Consider the following 19,397-nt stretch of genomic DNA (forward strand, 5'->3'; position numbering starts at 1 on the left):
TTACCAGCAGCTCCAACTTCACAATATGCTCTGGACGCCATCAGCCGGGCCGCCCACGCACGCGAAACCGCTCGTGCTCGCCTTCTGACCTCCCAAGCAAACCAACGGCGTCGGTACGACCAACGACACCGCGATGTGCACTTTTCGCCCGGTTCGTTGGTTCTGCTGTGGTCTCCGACCAGGCACGTTGGCCTGTCTGACAAGCTGCTCTCTCGGTACACAGGGCCCTACAGAGTGCTTCGTGAGGTGACTCCCGTCACTTATGAAATCACTCCTGCTGCCTCGCCGTCTTCATCCACCCCTAGGGCCAGCGACATCGTACACGTCGCACGCCTGAAGCAGTACCACTCGCCCAATGATCTTGACATCTAGATGCGCCGAGACGGCGCCTTTGCCGACGGGGGTTATGCTACCTGTAGGCTGCCACAAACCATAGTGCGAATGCGCGTGTGCGCCCGACGAAGAAGATGAGGCTCGCTGGCTGCTCGAGCTCGGAGCCAGACTGGCCAGTGCTGCAACCGCTCTTGCAAATATATTTTTCGAATATATTCGCAATACTTTGTCTCGTTACTCACGTAACACTATTCACGAAGCGGCACCGCTTCCCGTTCACGAAAAGGTCTAATAGAAGTATTCTACCATTCGCGCCGAAGGTGCAAAACGCCTTGTGGCGGAAGCGGCCTGAAACAAAGATGGCCCCAACACCGCAGGCCCTCGCGTTCGTCAGCGAGAAAAAGGCGTCAACCTGAAACTCCCTCTTGAAGACGGCAACGTCGAGCGGCAACCGGAAGTTTGACTCCTGTATGAATAGGACGTCGATCCCTTGAGCTTGAGCAAACGCTAGGACGGCTTCCTGTTTTGCTCTGTCCCGAAAGCCCCTGACGTTCCAAGAGGCGATCTTAAGATGAGGCATAACCTAATAATGATGGTGCTGAGATTGAGAAAGTGGTCCGTGGCGTGATGGCAACAGGGCGCAAGAACTGAGAAGGGCATGCCTTATGGAGGGGCAAGCAGCCTTGTACAATCTCACCTGGGAGAGGCAGAGTGTAGCGCGGGAGGGAATGACCGAATGAAGCGAGAGCGGGCAGAGCAGACCGGGGGGGGGGGGCGAAGCCGCCAGAGCGAGCAGACGCGCCGTAGCACCCGTCCCGCGTCGGGATGGCTCATCAGCCAAGTGTGAATGGAATGATGCGAAAGAGCAGGCCGTGCCTGTGGGGAAGGACGTGTCGAAGCCCGGAAGGGAACGACTGAAAGAAGCGGGTGTGAACAGAGTAGACAGGAGGGCTGCGAAGCCGACGGAGCGAGAAGACGCGTTGCGGCGTTTGTTGGCGTCTCTGGGCATGGGCGGACCCATTTGCCCCGGGAGACGCGTGTTGCGTTTGTCGGCGTCTCAGGGCGTGGGGGGTGGTTCCCCCTTGCCCCCCTCATCTTCCTCGAGCTTCTGGGCCTTCGCGTGCGGTGGAGCGTCGCTGTCGTTGCTTTGAGCAAGGGGCCCGGGTCTGCGCTGCCGTGCGTCTCTGTTGGCGCCCGCTTCCCCGGCCGGCTCCCGCCTGTCGACGCGTCTCCGTGAGCACTAGCGTGATCTCTGCTCGAGGCCTGTGGCTCTCTGTCCCGGTCTCACGTCCGACTTCCGGCTTAGTCGTGCCGGGTGGGGTGCAGGGGAAGATGACGGGGTCCGTCTGTCTTCCTCACCACATTCGGGTGGGACGTAGTGCCCTTCCCTCCATAAGGTGGTCGACTCTGGCGGTGTCTTGGACACGGGCCTCCAGGTCCTGGGTGGTCACAGAGGCCAAGACGTTGGCGGGTGCATCGGTGGGAGAGGTGTGACTGACTCGTGACTCGTTGATGTCAACGGCCACTTCGCCTGCAAGTGATGGAACCGGGCCGTCATCCTGACCTGACCCGAGTGCGGTGGGCAGAGGAGGTGGTGATTGCGCTGAGGCCGCCTCGTTGTCACTCGACTCGGTTTCGGTTGACATGGTGGTGGTGTCGTCCACCCTCACTGCCCCCCCTTTGGCAGGCGAGGCTTCAGTGTCGCTGTTTGTGAGCGCGCCTGTGTCAGACTCACGGTCTCCCGAAACGGACGCCCCCTCTGATTTGCGGGGTGCGGGCCTGGGTGTAAGAACCTGCATACGCGGGGAAATGGCAGCCTTCGCGGAGGCGGGTCTACTTGGCTGGTGGTGAGGCACAGCGGTTTCGGAAAACGAGGGGAAGCCGCGGGCGGCAGAAGCGTACGAACGCTTACGGAAGCACTCACGCGTTCCGTGGTGTCCCCCGCAGCGTTTGCAATCGGCTGAACAGCCCTCAGTGTCATGACCGAATGTGCTGCATCGTTTACAGTACGCCGCGGTGCACGCGGTCGCCATGTGCCCGACCTCGCCGCAGCGCGCACACACCCGACGCATGCCTCTATATTCGCACATTACTCTGTGCCCCGCAATCGTCAAGAAGTTCGGGACAGGGCGACACATCTCAATTTTAACGAGACGCACCCCGTTCAACTTGGTCTGGCGAGTGGCTAAGGTGGCAAACGAAATGCCCTTCACCTTACCGAACTGGGCCAAGGCATTACTGAGGGTCTCGTCCGACAGAAAGCCGGGGTAGCGGTAAACGTTCACATACGTAACCGGTGGCCCGACGGCCTCAACCGGCACGTTCACTCCGCCAACCCTAAAGCCCTCTGCGACCATTAGCTTTGTCGCCTGACGAGCGTTGCGGGTGCAAACAAGAAATTTCGCTCCCCCCCATGTGCTGCAGCATCAAGACGCTATCATCTCCGGCTGTTTCCTCTATAGCATCTATCAAGTCGTCCACAGAAACGTCGCCCTCGGGCGCTGAAAACATGAAACAATTCTCCCTCACCGGGAGTTCAACTGCTGTGGCCATACTGGTAGGTGGGGTCCGCAAGTCGCCGGATCGGGCGAGGCTTGAGGACGACTCGTTACGTGCAGGCGAGCTGCACACTGGTAGAACGCGGCTCAGCCGAGGCGGGGGCCGCGCAGGACTAGGTAGTTCCCGGTGGACCGCAGGAGGGCTCCGGGACGGCAGGCGTGGGCCGGGGACCTTGCACCACCAGGCATGGGGCGGACGGGTACCAGGCAGGAGCCGGGAACCCGAGGCAGCAGGGGTGCGCGCGGAGCGGCGCAGCCACAGAAACGACCGCTGGGACGGACTTCACAGGAACCGGGGGCCGACGCCAACGTGACGTGACACCAGGTCTCGCAGGGAAGCTTGAAACGACGTCCACTCTAACTCCTTGATCTTAGCCAAAAGGCCTAGAAGCGATGCAAATCATTAGCACTTAAATAAAATCCATTCTTTCACACCTCGTACTTAGTCCTGGCCAAAAGCCAGGCAAACAGTAGCAAAGCAATTCCGACGTCCACCCATGCACAACCAGCATTGTGCACCGACAGCGGCGGCGCTGGCTTCACGGCATTGCTTTTATCCCTAGTCCGCTTGAAGTTTCTTGTTTCGCTTACAAACATGTTAAAACTGAAACCTTCTTTTTCCCAGAGGTCAAAGCCACGCGTGCTTGCTTGCATGCGTACTCTCGAATGTAACCATGACGTCACACCAAATGCTTGCCGGCGAAGATTATCAGGCATGTCGCGAGGGTTGCTACAGCACTTGTTTTAAAAACTGATGCATAGTGTACATGTCCAACTCGAGCACCAAAGCCTAGAAGGAAAAAAGAAAAAAAAATGACTGTGCAAAATGTGACTCCGTCACCCATCCAACATGGCTTCTACGCTGGCTGCCCAAGCAACGCCTCTGCAACGACGCCCACAATCATCGGCAAAAAGGTGTTGCCTTTGGCTGCTTCAGCGCGCTCAACGTATGCCTTGCAAGTTCCGACGTGGCGGAACACCGCACCGAGGTCGACGAAGGTCCTGCCGTAAAAGGCAGACCCGGGAATGCGTGCGAAACGTCTACCGCGTGCGCTGTGAAGCCGTTGAATGAAGGGTCATGTGGCAGAGGGTGACGGAACGTGAGTGTGCGACATGCCGCTGCGATGTCGTTCAAGCGTTCAACGGGCCGGCAGGCTCTGCCTGTCGTGGTCGAAAACGCTTGTCCAAGTTTTGCTGATTCCGAGGGGTAGGAGTGCTATGGTGGCGTGTACGAGGCGCTGGTGCGGTGCTCCATCGATCGTGCCAGACGGACATGAGGCGGTCGTCAGAAGGCGGTCGTCAAGTGGTCGCGGAAATCAGTGGAGAAGTACTCGCCTGCGCTTTTCGTCGAATTTCGGTGAGTAACGTGCGAGAAGACTCACGACAGACGGTCTTCGGGAGACGGGTGGTTGCACAAATGCGACCGTGCGTCAACGTGCAGCCATATTCGTCCAACGTGCAGCCATATTTCGCCCCATTACGATAGCTTCGTCACTGCGCTCGCTGGTGTTGCTCGTTTTTGTTGGCCTTTACTTGTGGCTCACACCCACTGTGGGGGATTGGCCGGTTTGTTGTTCTGCTTCTTCGACTTCTACATACTCGGCTTAGTGAAGCTGTGAGGAGTGATGAGTGGGTACAGAGGCAAAGCACAGCAAAGCTCGCCCGGGGCGTGATCTCACGCGTCCTGGGTTCCACGGCGCTTCAGGTACGTGCGTGGTGCGTCCGTACGTCTAGTGCGCAATTTTCTTGGAACTTCCAGCAACTGGCAATTCCATTGAGGTGAGCGTGCGAGGATGTTTGTTGTAATTAACGAGAGCCAACGGTGGATGAGCTGGTATGAGATGGTGTTCAGAAATGTAGTGTGTGATCAACAAGGCGATGTCCGTCGTGGTGGTCTAGTGGCTGTAAGGTACTCGGCTGCTGACCCGCAGGTTGTGGGATTGAAACCCGGCCGCGGCGGCTGCATTTCACTGTGGTCAGATTAGGGTGCACGTTAAAGAACTTCAGGTGGTCGAAATTTCCGGAGCCCTCCATTACGGCGTCTCTCATAATCATATGGTGGTTTTGGGACGTCATACCCCACATATCATCATATCGTCATCATGGTGATGGCTGAGGGCGCCAGCGAGGTAGCAGACCGCGTGGCAAGGAATTACAGCCACCGCTGGCAGAAGCTGGGACCTAGGCCAGTGGACATAGAAAAAGCACATCGGGGCTTTGCCGCTTCACCGTACAGCAGGTGTGTGCGGGGTGGATCCTGTGGCGTTCTTTGCGATTTTAATTTGTGATGGGGAATATTGTAGATGCATAGACGCGGCGAGAGCACGCGTCTTCAGGTTAAGACGTCGCGTGAAGATGTGAAATAAAAATGCCTTCGTTTGTCACTGCAACTGTAAACAGAAACACCAACAACCATTTTCTAAAGGCTGTTTTATTTTTCGTTCCGAAACGGGTGAATTGGAAAAGCGGAATTAGCTTGGCACATACATACACACTTCTACACACATATGTACATACACATCGTATACACACTTCTAGCTTTCCTCCGAAACAGTAATAATAATTCACATAAAAAACAGCGCCAATAACGAGAGACTAGAAAAAGAAGGAGACAGACAGCGGCACTGAACTTACAACAAGATTTATTTGCCAGAACCGCACAATATATACTTGGTCAGTATCTAACAAAAAAAGAAAATACAAAACAAACAAAACAGAATCCACCTAACAACCATATAGTCATCTTCACAACGCACCATGAGCAGCACGTGTGCTAACAGGCCGAAGGAAATCTATTTCTTTTATTGATAGCGCAATCGAAGGCCTGCTGACACATGCACTGCCCAGCCTTTCTATTTCTATCATTAAAAGCGCTATCATTAAAAGAAATAGATTTCCTTCGGCATGTTAGCACACGTGCTGCTCATGGTGCGTTGTGAAGATGACTATGTGGTTGTTAGGTGGATTCTGTTTTGTTTGTTTTGTATTTTCTTTTTTTGTTAGATACTGACCAAGTATATATTGTGCGGTTCTGGCAAATAAATCTTGTTGTAAGTTCAGTGCCGCTGTCTGTCTCCTTCTTTTTCTAGTCTCTCGTTATTGGCGCTGTTTTTTATGTGAATCATGTCGTACCAACTCGCCCAAGCAACCACGTTAGCTAGTAAGAATAAATTACTCAATAGTTTTATTAATATGTGTAGGGATGTTTAAAAAAATAAAAACTTGAGTATGTACGTGTGAACAGAACCAAAAAAAGGGGGGGCCCTCCAATTGTGAAATTTCCACAGAAACATTTATTTTCCCACAGCAATCCTAAGTGTATACACAGCTAGCGCACTCCCCGCACGCGAATACCGCGTCAGCCGGGGCGGCGTGACGCCACAGTCTCGGACACTCGCCGCACCCACGCCGTTTACCCCGATATCCTTGGTAAATTCGGACACTCTTTCTGTCATTGAAATTATTTTCGAACTCACCCCCGCAGGGGTGAGTGGGCCGATCCCGGAGGTAGTGCAATACCGGGCCAACCCGTGGCGGAGGTGAAGCAAGCTTCAAGCACTCCGCCGCATTGCAAAAATAAGTTTAATATCTTGGATCCAAATAGGATCCGTATCAGATATTAAGTTGATAAGAACAGACTTTTTTATTCAATATTACATACACAATAACATCATAATGGTTAGAAAAAACTGAATAGAAAACTTGATATAAGTGTAAAAGTTAAAATCCGGTAACGAAAGGGTTAAAAACTGTTAGTACACATAAGTTAAAAACGGTAAAACTGTAAAGGTGTATAAGTCGAAAACATGGAAAAATCGCAACTCTAAAAACTTTGGCTATATACAATGTCACTGTACACCGATGTGGCGGCGGTAAATCTCCGTGGAAGCCGCGATCGTGTCACTGACGCACAAGCGTTTCATTGTTCGCAGATAGTTCCTAGAACACAGTCTGCGCGTGACACGATCGTTAGCCGGATCCCACGACCCCAGGCAGCCGACGACGATGGCTTCAACGGAGACGCGCTGGAACCGTCGGAGAAGATGTCGCTGTAAGGGGGCGTACTTCTCCTCCTTAAGCCTCCGGGCTTCCTGGAACGCCTGCGGTCTGTTGTCAAAAGGGCAGCAGACGTCCAGGATCAAGGCTTCCTCACCTCGTGCCAGGACCAGGTCAGGTCGCAGGCCGGGAAGTCCGACCTGTTGGTTCTCCCCGATGATGGTGAACCTTCCCAGGGCAGCCTTCTTGATACGTGCGACGATGGCGTTGGCGTTATGGCGCTCCGTCATTGCCCGGCTCTGCCGCATACAATGGCAGAGTACGTGCGGCAGCGTCTCCTCCCTGTACCCGCAGCGTCGGCACCGTTTATCTGCTGCAGGTACCCAGGTACGTCTGCCGTTGAGGGGGAGGAGATTAAGCCAGGCTCGATGAATGAAGCGCCACTCCTTGAACCTGGTGTAGCGGCCAGTCCGCATGAAGTGAGAGTTAGCGTTAGCGGGGTCCGCCGCTACACACGCCATCGCCTTGCCCTGGTTTGGCTTCGCCTCGAGGGAACGGTCCCGGTCACCGGAATTTGTTAATTTAATCGAAGTACCTATATGTGCTTCTTTAACCAGTCCTGTAACCAGCCGAACTGTCGGCTGTGTATTATGTTCACCCTGTGGCATCAGTGTACAACTTTATGTGTCAAGAGACAAATAAATTCTCTTTGCGCATCGGCCAACGAGCCGGTGGACGAACAGAGTGTCCCAGCTGCCGGCATCGTCGTCGACCGCCGCCCTCTGTCGACCAATTCCCGCTCCTCCTCATCCCCTTCCCTTTCCGAGCGGTTGGAAGACACTGGCGCGGATGATGCCGACGACGGTGCACACGACACTCCTGTGGAAGCACCGACGATGGAGATGCCACCGGACCGCACCATGCTGCTTGCGGAGCAGGTACGCTTCATGCGAGCCACGCTCCGTTCAGCCCCGACACCAGACTCATGGGCGACGTGTGAGCAGGCGTGGTCTCAGGCTGTTGCTCTGGCCGCGGAGGCTGTCCGCCTCCCTCCGTCAACACCGGGACGTCCTGCTCGAGACGTCAACCCGGATAATGCGACAGAGATTCAGCGCCTCTACCGCAGGAACCGCCGACGTGCCGTGCGCCTGATCATGGAGGGTCCCACACGGTCCTGCACCATCCCCAGACGAGACATCCAGGACCATTGGGCCTCCACCTGGTCACCTCGCACGCAGACACGTCAGCGTTGTTTCAACGACCCGCGGCTCCTGTTCCGGTAAACACGGCGTCGTTCTCGGCAGACGAAGTTCTCCTCCGGCTGCAGAAGTCGGAGAACACGGCTCCCGGACCCGACAGACTGACGTACCAACACTGGAGGTCCGTCGACCCGGAGGCCCGCTTCCTGTCTGCCCTGTTCAACGCCTGCGTTCACTACCGTCGCACTCCGGACTCATGGCGAACGTCACGTACGGTACTAATATACAAGAAAGGTGATCCCTCTGTTCCGGGCAACTGGCGCCCAATTGCACTCGGCTGTACTGCCTCAAAGTTATACGCCAAGTGTCTTGCGTCGCGCCTGCAAGCCTGGATCATGGATCACCAAGTCTTGTTCAAGTGCCAAAAAGGTTTCCTACCGTATGACGGTGTTTTTGAACTCAATTACATCTTCCAGCACCGCATGGACGCAGCAAGAGGTGGTGGCACGGAGTTTTGCGCAGCCCTTTTGGACTTCGCAAACGCCTACGGGTCCATGCCTCACCAAGCCCTCTTGGACGCCCTCCGTGGTTCCGGTGCAGGAGAGACGTTCACCGCCCTCATCGAGGACCTTTAATAAGACAATCAAACTGTCATCGTTGCTGCAGAGGGAAAACAGATCCGGTCGTCATCCACTCGAGTCTACGCCAGGGCTGCCCACTCAGCGGGTTGCTCTTCAACCTGGTCATAGACCCCGTGGTTCGAGGCGTCCAAGGCAAAGGCGACGACCACAACATCCTCGCCTATGCCAACGACCTGACGCCCCTGGCCGACTGTCCTGCTCTCCTTCAACAACGCATTGACATGGTCGAGACGCTGGCAACACCGCTCGGGCTATCTCTCAACCCGAGCAAGTGTACGACCTTGCACTTCAGCGGCGTTACCCCCGTTGCAATGCGGCCAACCGTCTTCCCGGTCTCCGGCGTCCCGGTCGCGGCTTTGAGCGACTCCGAGCCACTCCGCTACCTCGGACGCCCGGTGGATTTCCGCCTTCCACAGCGGGCGGGGACCGATGTCATTGACGACGCCATCCGCAACGCCACGGCTATTTTTTCTTCCCTTCTAGCCCCCTGGCAGCGTATTGACGCCCTCAAGACATTTGTGTTCCCGGCCCTGAACTTCTCCATGAGGTGCGGCGTCCTGACGAAATCAGATTGGCACCGGTTGGACCTAGCCATCAGGCCCATGGTCAAGCGTACGTTCTACCTACCGGTGAACGCCTCGACCAACTACGTCTACGGGAGCGCCTCCGGAGGAGCTATAGCGATACCGATGGCAGCGGAGTTATACATCTGTCGTATTGACTCCGCTTTTAAGCTCCTGACGACATCAGACCAGTCGCTTCGGGAACTCGCCCTGTCCGACGCTTACGAGGGCGCCTCCACCCGCCTCGGATGGGAGGTTACCCGTTTCGAGTTGGAGGCGTACCTCTCTGGCGACCGACAGGTCGTCCACTCAAGGCCAGCAACGCAGCTGCGCAGCGTGTGGACCGAGGCCCGTAAGGCGTCCCGAAGGCTACAAGTCTCGTGGTCCCTGCGGCCGGACCACGTCACCATCACCTGCGGCGACGCAACGCTTCCTTCGACACAAAGGAACCGGGTCATGCGGACGCTACGGGATGTGCTGGCTCACGTCCTGGACAACGCCCTCCATGACCAACCAAACCAGGGGAAGGTGTTTGCCTGCGTTTCGGCGGATCGTGCGAGCTCACATTTCATCACCACGGGAGCATTCACGCACTTCGCCGACTGGCGGTTCATCCACCGGGCGCGCCTACCCCTGCTACCCCTGAATAACGGCGTCATGTGGGGCCCACCTAACCGAGACGAGCGCTGCCGGGTCTGCGGCTACGCGAGGGAGACGCTGCCACACGTGCTGTGCCACTGCATGACGCATAGCGCCATGTCTCAGGCCCGGCACAACGCGGTGGTCTCACGCCTTCGCACGGCCACTGCCCGCGACTACACCGTAGCGTACGAGAACCGGCCGGTCGGCGACACTGGGCTGCGTCCTGACCTTGTCTTGGTTCGCGGGGAGGAGGCCCTGGTGATCGACGTGGCTTGCCCGTTCGAAAATACACCGGAGGCCTTTACCAACACGCGAAATGACAAGGTCGCACGCTACCAACCCGTCGCCGACTACCTGCGTCGCCGCTACCAAAGAGTAACAGTGGCCACCATCATCGTCGGGACTCTCGGCGCTTGGGACCCGGCCAACGACCGCGTCCTCCTGCGCCTGTGCTCCCGCAGCTACCTGCGTCTCATGAAAAAACTCTGCGTGAGCGAGGTGGTGGCAGCGTCCCGCGCCATCTACCACGCGCACGTGAGACATGGACGCAGATAGACGAACGCTGACCAAGGCAAGACCTGCCGTACTACGTCGCCACATCGCCTCCACCTGCCAGGTGCCCTGGCTAAGCCGCTGCCGTTCCGGCAGTTCCTGTGATGGCCATATTCCTGGAGTCCTTGGTGCGATCATCGGTGTCCGGCTTCCACCTGGCTATTCCGGTGCTATGTTCAGGAACACAGCCAAGTCGTCCGGCAATCTCAAGACATCCCATACATTGTCTTAAACATAATAAAACTCTCACTCTGTTCTTATCAGCATAATATCTGATACGGATCCTATTTGGATCCAAGATATTAAACTTATTTTTCCAATGCGGCGGAGTGCTTGAAGCTTGCTTCACCTCCGCCACGGGTTGGCCCGGTATTGCACTACCTCCGGGATCGGCCCACTCACCCCTGCGGGGGTGAGTTCGACAATAAATTCAATGACAGAAAGAGTGTTCGAAGTTACCAAGGATATCGGGGTAAACGGTGTGGGTGCGGCGAGTGTCCGAGACGGTGGCGTCACGCCGCCCCGGCTGACGCGGTATTCGCGTGCGGGGAGTGCGCTAGCTGTGTTTACACTTACGATTGCTGTGGGAAAATAAATGTTTCTGTGGAAATTTCATAATTGGAGGCCCCCCCCTTTTTTTTGGTTATGTTCACACGTACATACTCAAGTTTTTATTTTTTTAAACATCCCTACACATATAATAAAACTATTGAGTAATTTATTATTACTGTTTCGGAGGAAAGCTAGAAGTGTGTATACGATGTGTATGTACATATGTGTGTAGAAGTGTGTATGTATGTGCAGAGCTAATTCCGCTTTTCCAATTCACCCGTTTCGAAACGAAAAATAAAACAGCCTCTAGAAAATGGTTGTTGGTGTTTCTGTTTACAGTTGCAGTGACAAACGAAGGCATTTTATTTCACATCTTCACGCGACGTCTTAACCTGAAGACGCGTGCTCTCGCCGCGTCTATGCATCTACACTATTCCGCAGCACAAATTAAAATCGCAAAGAACGCCACAGGACCCACCCCGCACACACCTGCTGTACGGTGGAGCGGCAAAGCCCCGATGTTCTTTTTCTATGTCCACTGACCTGGGTCCCAGCTTCTGCCAGCGGTGGCTGTAATTCGTTGCCACGCGGTCAGCTACCTCGCTGGCGCCCTCAGCCATCACCTTGATGAGGATATGATGATATGTGGGGTATGACGTCCCAAAACCACCATATGATTATGAGAGACGCCGTAATGAAGGGCGCCGGAAATTTCGACCACCTGAAGTTCTTTAACGTGCACCCTAATCTGACCACAGGGAAATGCAGCCGCCGCGGCCGGGTTTCGATCCCACAACCTGCGGGTCAGCAGCCGAGTACCTTACAGCCACTAGACCACCACGACGGACATCGCCTTGTTGATCATACACTACATTTCTGAACACCATCTCATACCAGCTCATCCACCGTTGGCTCTCGTTAATTACAACAAACATCCTCGCACGCTCACCTCAATGGAATTGCCAGTTGCTGGAAGTTCCAAGAAAATTGCGCACTAGACGTACGGACGCACCACGCACGTACCTGAAGCGCCGTGGAACCCAGGACGCGTGAGATCACGCCCCGGGCGAGCTTTGCTGTGCTTTGCTGTGCTTTGCCTCTGTACCCACTCATCACTCCTTACAGCTTCACTAAGCCGAGTATGTAGAAGTCGAAGAAGCAGAACAACAAACCAGCCATTCCCCCACAGTGGGTGTGAGCCACAAGTGAAGGCCAACAAAAACGAGCAACACCAGCGAACGCAGTGACGAAGCTATCGTAATGGGGCGAAATAATCCACGAATATGGCTGCACGTTGACGCACGGTCGCATTTGTGCAACCACCCGTCTCCCGAAGACCGTCTGTCGCGAGTCTTCTCGCACGTTACTCAGCGGAATTCGACGAAAAGCGCAGGCGAGAACTTCTACACTGATTTCCGCGACCACTTGGCGACCGCCTTCTGACGACCGCCTCATGTCCGTCTGGCCCGATCGACGGAGCGCCGCACCAGCGCCTCGTACGTGCCACCATAGCACTCCTACTCTCGGAATCAGCAAAACTTGGACAAGCGTTTTCGACCACGACAGGCAGAGCCTGCCGGCCCGTTGAACGCTTGAACGACATCGCAGCAGCATGTCGCACACTCACGTTCCGTCACCCTCTGCCACATGACCCTTCAATCAACGGCTTCACAACGCACGCGGTAGACGTTTCGCACGCATTCCCGGGTCTGCCTTTTACGGCAGGACCTTCGTCGACCTCGGTGCGGTGTTCCGCCACGTCGGAACTTGTAAGGCATACGTTGAGCGCGCTGAAGCAGCCATAGGCAACACCTTTTTGCCGATGATTGTGGGCGTCGTTGCAGAGGCGTTGCTTGGGCAGCCAGCGTAGAAGCCATGTTGGATGAGTGACGTAGTCACATTTTGCACAGTCATTTTTTTTCTTTTTTCCTTCCAGGCTTTGGTGCTCGAGTTGGACATGTACACTATGCATCAGTTTTTAAAACAAGTGCTGTAGCATCCTTCGCGACATGCCTGATAATGTTCGCCAGCAAGCATTTGGTGTGACGTCATGGTTACATTAGAGAGTACGCATGCAAGCAAGCACGCGTGGCTTTGACCTCTGGGAAAAAGAAGGTTTCAGTTTTAACATGTTTTAAGCGAAACAAGAAACTTCAAGTGGACTAGGGATAAAAGCAATGCCGTGAAGCCAGCGCCGCCGCTGTTGGTGCAAAATGCTGGTTGTGCATGGGTGGACGTCGGAATTTTTTTGCTACTGTTTGCCTGGCTTTTGGCCAGGACTAAGTACGAGGTGTGAAAGAATGGGTTTTAATTAAGTGCTAATGAATTGCATCGCTTCTCGGCCTTTTGGCTAGACCAATTGTCGAGCTAGCCGTTTCTTTGCGCCCGCGCGCAAGACCCAGGGTAACATCCCGCCGACGTCGACCCCGGGGTTGAAGTCGCCAAAGTTAGCTTACGCGGCATCGCCATCCTGCACGTGCGACCGCCGCCCCGAGCCTTGGACCTCCCTGTCCGGCGCCCACCCATCCCATGCCTGGTGAAGCAAGGCCCCCGGTCTACGCCTGCCGTCCCGGAGTCCTCCTGCTACCCAACCGGCGCCTCCTGTATCCGTGCGGCACCCGCCTCGGCTGAGCCGCAGTCCTACCAGTGTGCAGATAGCCTGCACGATACCAGTTTCAACTAGCCACGCCTTCCTGGCAGCCAGCGGCAACGCGCACCAGAATGGCGTCGACGTCCGACCTCCCGGTGAGGGAGAATTGCTTCATGTTCACGGCGCCCGATGGCCTTATCAACGCGATAGAACTAGTATCTGGGGATGATAGTGTACTTGTCCTTCAGCACATGGGCGGGGCTAGGTTCCTCGTCTGTACGCGTAACGCCAGTCAGGCGACAAGGTTAATGGTGGCGGAAGGGTTCCGGGTTAACGGCGAAAACGTACCGGTTGAGGCCGTAGGGCCGCCGGTCCCGTACGTAAATGCCTACCGGTTCCCCGCCTACTTGTCCAACGAGGTACTTAGCAACGCCCTTGCTCAGTACGGCAAAGTGAGGGGCATATCGTTCGCCACTGTGGCCACACGCCAAAACAAGCTCAACGGCGTAAGGGTTATAAAGATTGAGATGAGCAAACCGGTGCCAAACTTCGCGACTATCGCAGGGCACCGCGTAATGTTCGAGTACCGTGGTATGAGGCGAGTTTGCGCACGCTGCGGCGAAGTGGGCCACATGGCTACGGCATGCTCCGCTCCTTTTTGCAAGCGGTGCGGAACTTTCGGGGATGACACCGAGGGCTGTACAAGCGAATGTAAGCGTTGTGGGGGTCACCGCGGGACGAGGGAATGTTTCAGAAGGCGATCCTACGCGTCGGCAGCCCGTGGGTTCCCCTCGACTTCCGACCACGCGTCTAACTTAGCCCCACCTAGTGGCTCACTATCGCCCCGGTCTGATAAGCCACAATCGCGCCTCCAGGTGCTTGCGCCTAAGACCAAGCCCAACACGGCAGCGAGGGAGGAAAGCGACGACACCACAAACAGCGACTCACCTACACGCAGCAGCGAGGCGGATTCACCTGCCAGCGAGAGAGAGAAGAGCGAGACGAGTGAGGAGGTTACCGCCACGCCTTCCGAAACAGAATCCAGTTTCTCGGATACCCCTTCCGCGCAGTCCGCCCCTTCTTCACCGCTAGCACTCCCGTCGGGCCAGGTGGACCGCGCAATTTCGCCACCAGTACAAAATGCGCCCGCCGATGACGTCACTGAACTGGAAAGGGCCCCTTCCTCCATCCTGGCATTGCCGGCCAACGTGTTAGCGCTAGTCACCTCTGAAGACCTGGAGGCAAGTCCCCGAGACCCTGCTCAAGATGAACTGCCTATTAAGAGCAAGGGGTTCTACGTGCTGCCCGAGGACGGCGAGCGCAACAACACCCCCCTGACTTGTCCTTCCCCCGCTCAACCTACACGGTCAAGCAGGAATTCCGATGCAAAGGCGGACCAGCCGCGCCCTGGCCTCGAACAGCGGTCACGCTCGCGCTCGCGAAGACGCCCTGGCGACGACAGGCGTGCGGCTGACGATGGGACCGCTAGCAAGGATGCCCGGCAGCGCAGATCGGGGCCGGTTGGCCAAAGCAGCGATTGCGACGCCCCGCCACATGCGAAGTCACAGAAGCTTGAGCAAGCGGGTGGGGGCAAACGGGAGCTGCCGCCCAAGCCCTGAGAAGGCTTTTCGAAAAACGAAGCGGCGCGCCCGCTCCGACGGCTTCGCCGCCTTCCGCTCTCCCGCCTCGCCTCGCATCCGCTCTCCCACTTCCTTCGCCCCCCGCAGTCCCACTCTCACCCGGATGACCCTTTCCCCTCTAGTGCGGCATTCTCCTCGCTCCCCTTCGCCCGCGCTCCGCTGATGGCTAGCTCGCCTGGTTATCTCGCCCTTCAGCTTTCTTTCTCGCCTCAAGCAAGACAAGGCGCTCCAACTGACGGATCATGGCCACGCTGCGGTTCGCCACTTTAAACATACGCGGCTTTCGTGACAGGAATAAACAGACCGCTGTGGTGACGTTCGCCCGATCTAAGGGCATCGACCTCCTCTTTCTGCAGGAGACCAACTTCCGCTCCCCGCTCGATGTTACCTTATTCAGGCGCAACTGCCAAGTTGACGGCTTTTTTTCTCTAACATCCGCGAGGGCTTGCGGCGTTGGTGTCGTGTTCGTCACAGACAGGTTCCGGCGAAAGTCGCATTGTGTTTTCGGAGCGAATGGGCGCACAGTTGTGCTCGATGTCTTCGTCGACGGGTCTCAAGGTGCGCTTCGTGAACGTTTATGCGCCGGTTACCAGATCGGACACCAATCCGTACTTTAAGGAGCTGCACGGCTACCTGCTGGAGCCCGCCCCTCACGTGGTTCTCGGCGACTTTAACTGTGTCGTGGACTCCACAAGAGACGTCCGGGGCCCGGGCCAAGGGGGCTCGACCTACCACGCCAAAGAGCTGGTGAAGATTCTCCGGCACCTGCGGCTCACGGACGCAAGGGTACACGCACACGGCAACGAGTTCGTCCCCACTCGGACCTCTCGGACCACGGCCAGCAGACTTGACCGATCCTACGTCCCTGAATGCCTTGTCCACTCCATCATGGCGTGCGAAGTCCTCGCTCTCTCTGAAGGACTGGCGAACAGAACTGACCACCTCCCGTGTGTAACAACAGTGAGGGGGACACCTGGCCGTCACCCGAGAAATGAAGCTTGGCGACTCGATCCGGCGCTCATCCAAGACCGTACGAGCGCCCCGAGAATATCCGCGTACCTGGAAGAGACGATTGAGGCTACCCCCTGCACCAGCCCGGATGTATGGGACGACTTGAAAGCGAGATGGAGAGCATTCCTGCAAGAAGAAGGCAGCGTGAGGAAGAAGCGTATCACAAAACAAATGAATAAGATTCTCCACCGAATGCGGATAGGACAGAGCGCGGACAACCTCACGGCTTGCTCGCGCGACTACCTCCACTCGCTCCAAGTTCAGCACGACCGCCTCTTCCGGGAATACGCGCGCAACCCACGCGAACAAGGGACTACTGCGGGGGAACCAGCGGGACCAGACTTGACCGAAGCACGCGGGAACGGCTCCCTCCGCATCTTACAATTGCAACGCCCTGATGGTAGCCTCATCTCCGACCCCTCTGAGATCGAGGCGGAGTGCCGTAATTACTTTGAGGCCATTTTCCACGAGCCGAACTCTTGCGGCCCTCCTTCAGAGGCAGCTCTCATGAACGGTCTCTGTTCGCATTTGCCTCGACTTGCCAAAGTTGAGTGCACAGTCTTGTGTGGTGCAGCAACGGAGGAGGAACTCCGCATAGCCATCCGAGCCATGCCACCGAACTCAGCTCCGGGTACCGACGGCCTGACGGCCAGTTTCTACACGACGTTCTTTGACGTCTTGTGCGCCCCACTCCTAGCCGTGGTCAACATGGTCCTCCAGCGGCACACGAAACCCGACTCCTTCAGCACGGGGCGCATAGCCCTCATCCTCAAGGACGGTGCACCCCCACGAGAACTGTCGTCATGGCGCCCGATCTCTCTACTCAATGTAGATTACAAGATCGTGGCGTCCGTACTTAACACCAGGCTGAGGACCTTCTTGCCAGACTTGATCGCTCCCCACCAAGCCTGCGCCGTGCCTGGCCGGTCTATGTTCGCCAACCTCACAGCCACACGAGACGTTTTCGAATACGCGGCCCAGAAGAGAGTCACGGGTGCCTTCCTGTCCCTCGACCAAGCAAAGGCGTTAGACAGGGTCAGACACACGTACCTCTTCGAAGTGCTCCGCCGTTTCGGACTCCCGCAGGAGTTTGTGGCAGTCGTCGAGCTTCTGTACTCCGATTTGCGAAGCTGTGTCGCGGTGAACGGCACGTCTACGGACTTCTTTCGGTACACGAGAGGCATCAGGCAAGGGTGCCCCTTGGGCCCAACCCTGTTTGTACTTGCCATTGAGCCCCTGCTGACAACACTGGCCAGCGCCAAGTGCATCCGGGGCCTGCCAATGACCGGTACCGAAGAGATCAGTGTCCTGGCGTTTGCCGACGACATCTCTCTCTTTCTTAAGGACGCGCGAAGCCTCGACCGCTTCCGTGGCGTATTCCAGCTTTACGCAAAGGCATCAGGAGCCGAATTGAATGAGAGAAAGATCCGAGCACTGCTTTTCGGCCCGTTTCCTACAGAAGCGATTGGCTACATCGAACCGGTCTACACGGTCAAGGTCCTCGGTGTATACTTTTCACGTGAAGGAGTGGACGATTCTACATGGACGTGGGTCGTCGACAGGGCAGCACTACTCACTGAGCGCGCAGCGCTGTTCAACTTGACCCTGCGCGAAAAGGCTGTCGCAATAAAGACCAGAGTGCTTGCCTTGGCCTCTCATGTGAGCAGGGTAGCAGTGATGCCAGCGCGGGTGGCCGCCCGACTCGGCATGATGGCAAATGAACTGCTGTGGGGCCGGACGCCGCCCCCAGTCAAGCGAACACACCTCCAGCTAGAAACCAAAGAGGGGGGGGGGGGATCGGCCTTCCGCACGCGCTCACCTCGGGCAAAGTGCTTGCCTTGAAGACGGCCCGCAAGTTGGCGCAAGCAGACAACTATGTTGGGAGAGGCCTGCTACTCTATTGGAGCGGCCCGTGCAACAGTTGGCTGGATGCCGGTCAACACCCCGGCCCGCACGCCGAATCGCCGTCGCCTTTTTACAAGGCATTAGCAGCAACAGCCCGCATGCTGCGTAAGGAAGTGCCGAACCACGACCCTGACGCGGAGCAGCCAGCCCGCATAGTGGAGGCACTTACGGCAAGCCAGCTCAGTGATGAGGACCAGCGACGAGCGGGGCATGCTAAACGCGACCTCTCCCTGCTGCATAGCCTGCTACCCTGCGATATCCAGGACTTTCTCTGGAAGAGGGCGTGGGAGGTCCTCCCAACTAGGTGTCGCTTGAAGAAACTAGGCATTGTGCCCGACGACCGCTGCCCAAACTGCCGGGCACCCGAAACCCAGAAGCATGCCTTGTTCGAGTGTTCGGCCGCGCGGCCTGTCTGGTGCATGGTAGCGCACACCTTTGGGATCCGCCCCTCGCCAGGTCACAGACGCAACAAAGGCGCGTTCGCACGGCTGGTGACCGCCTGTACTCTTTTCGTTGTGTGGCAGCGCCGCTCACTCGCGGAAGCGCGGAGACGGCCAGTTCGGGCGGCGCCACCCGCCGTCGCACGTATAAGAAGGCTGGTGTGGGAGCTCCTCTCCTGGGAACTCGAGGCCAGCGGAGAGTTGTTTCTCCGCCGCTGGCACACGAAATTCTTCTTCTTGAGAGAGGGCAAGCTGGTCGCTCCAATCGTCAGCTACTAACCGCTCTCGGTATTGGGCGTCGTTCAACTCAAGGGCGACACATATGCGGCTCCCAACCATCATAGTGACCCCCCCTCGCCGCTCTCCCCAGATACACCACTGAAGCGCCTGTCCACCTAAAGTGATTTGCACTCTCGTGAAGCGAGTTTTTTGATACTGTGTTGTGCCGCTGGCCCGTCTGCCGACACCAAAGGGTGGCTGGTTATTGCACATATGTATATAGCGCCTCAAGTTTTTGTAAATATCCTCCTTTTCGTTCTTTGTAGAAGCATAGGTACATATGCTGTGTGCTCTCTCATTTGTATTTATCTCTGTTCGTGTATATAGGACTGCAAGTATGTACATACAACGCGACACCCCCCCACCCCTGCATATTCCTTTTGTAAGACATAGCAGCTGAAATGTGTTTGTGTTTTTTTCCCTGATTAGTTTCACTTTATGCTTGTAAATAGGTATAAATAACATGCTCTTTTGTATCTGGTTGTGCAAATGTACA

At 56.4% G+C, this 19,397-nt stretch overlaps 2 non-coding genes across 2 annotated transcripts; one reads left to right on the forward strand and one right to left on the reverse strand.

Annotated features, from left to right (window-relative positions):
* Positions 1-6,376: 6,376 nt before the first annotated feature.
* Positions 6,377-6,562, reverse strand: LOC142766475 (U2 spliceosomal RNA). Its single transcript, XR_012884540.1, has one exon. It is a non-coding gene; the product is annotated as a U2 spliceosomal RNA (small nuclear RNA).
* A 4,140-nt stretch (positions 6,563-10,702) lies between these two features.
* LOC142766477 (U2 spliceosomal RNA) lies at positions 10,703-10,887 on the forward strand. Its single transcript, XR_012884541.1, has one exon. It is a non-coding gene; the product is annotated as a U2 spliceosomal RNA (small nuclear RNA).
* Positions 10,888-19,397: the final 8,510 nt, after the last annotated feature.

This window comes from Rhipicephalus microplus, chromosome 6 (genome assembly GCF_043290135.1).
Source record: "Rhipicephalus microplus isolate Deutch F79 chromosome 6, USDA_Rmic, whole genome shotgun sequence".
NCBI lineage: Eukaryota > Metazoa > Arthropoda > Arachnida > Ixodida > Ixodidae > Rhipicephalus > Rhipicephalus microplus.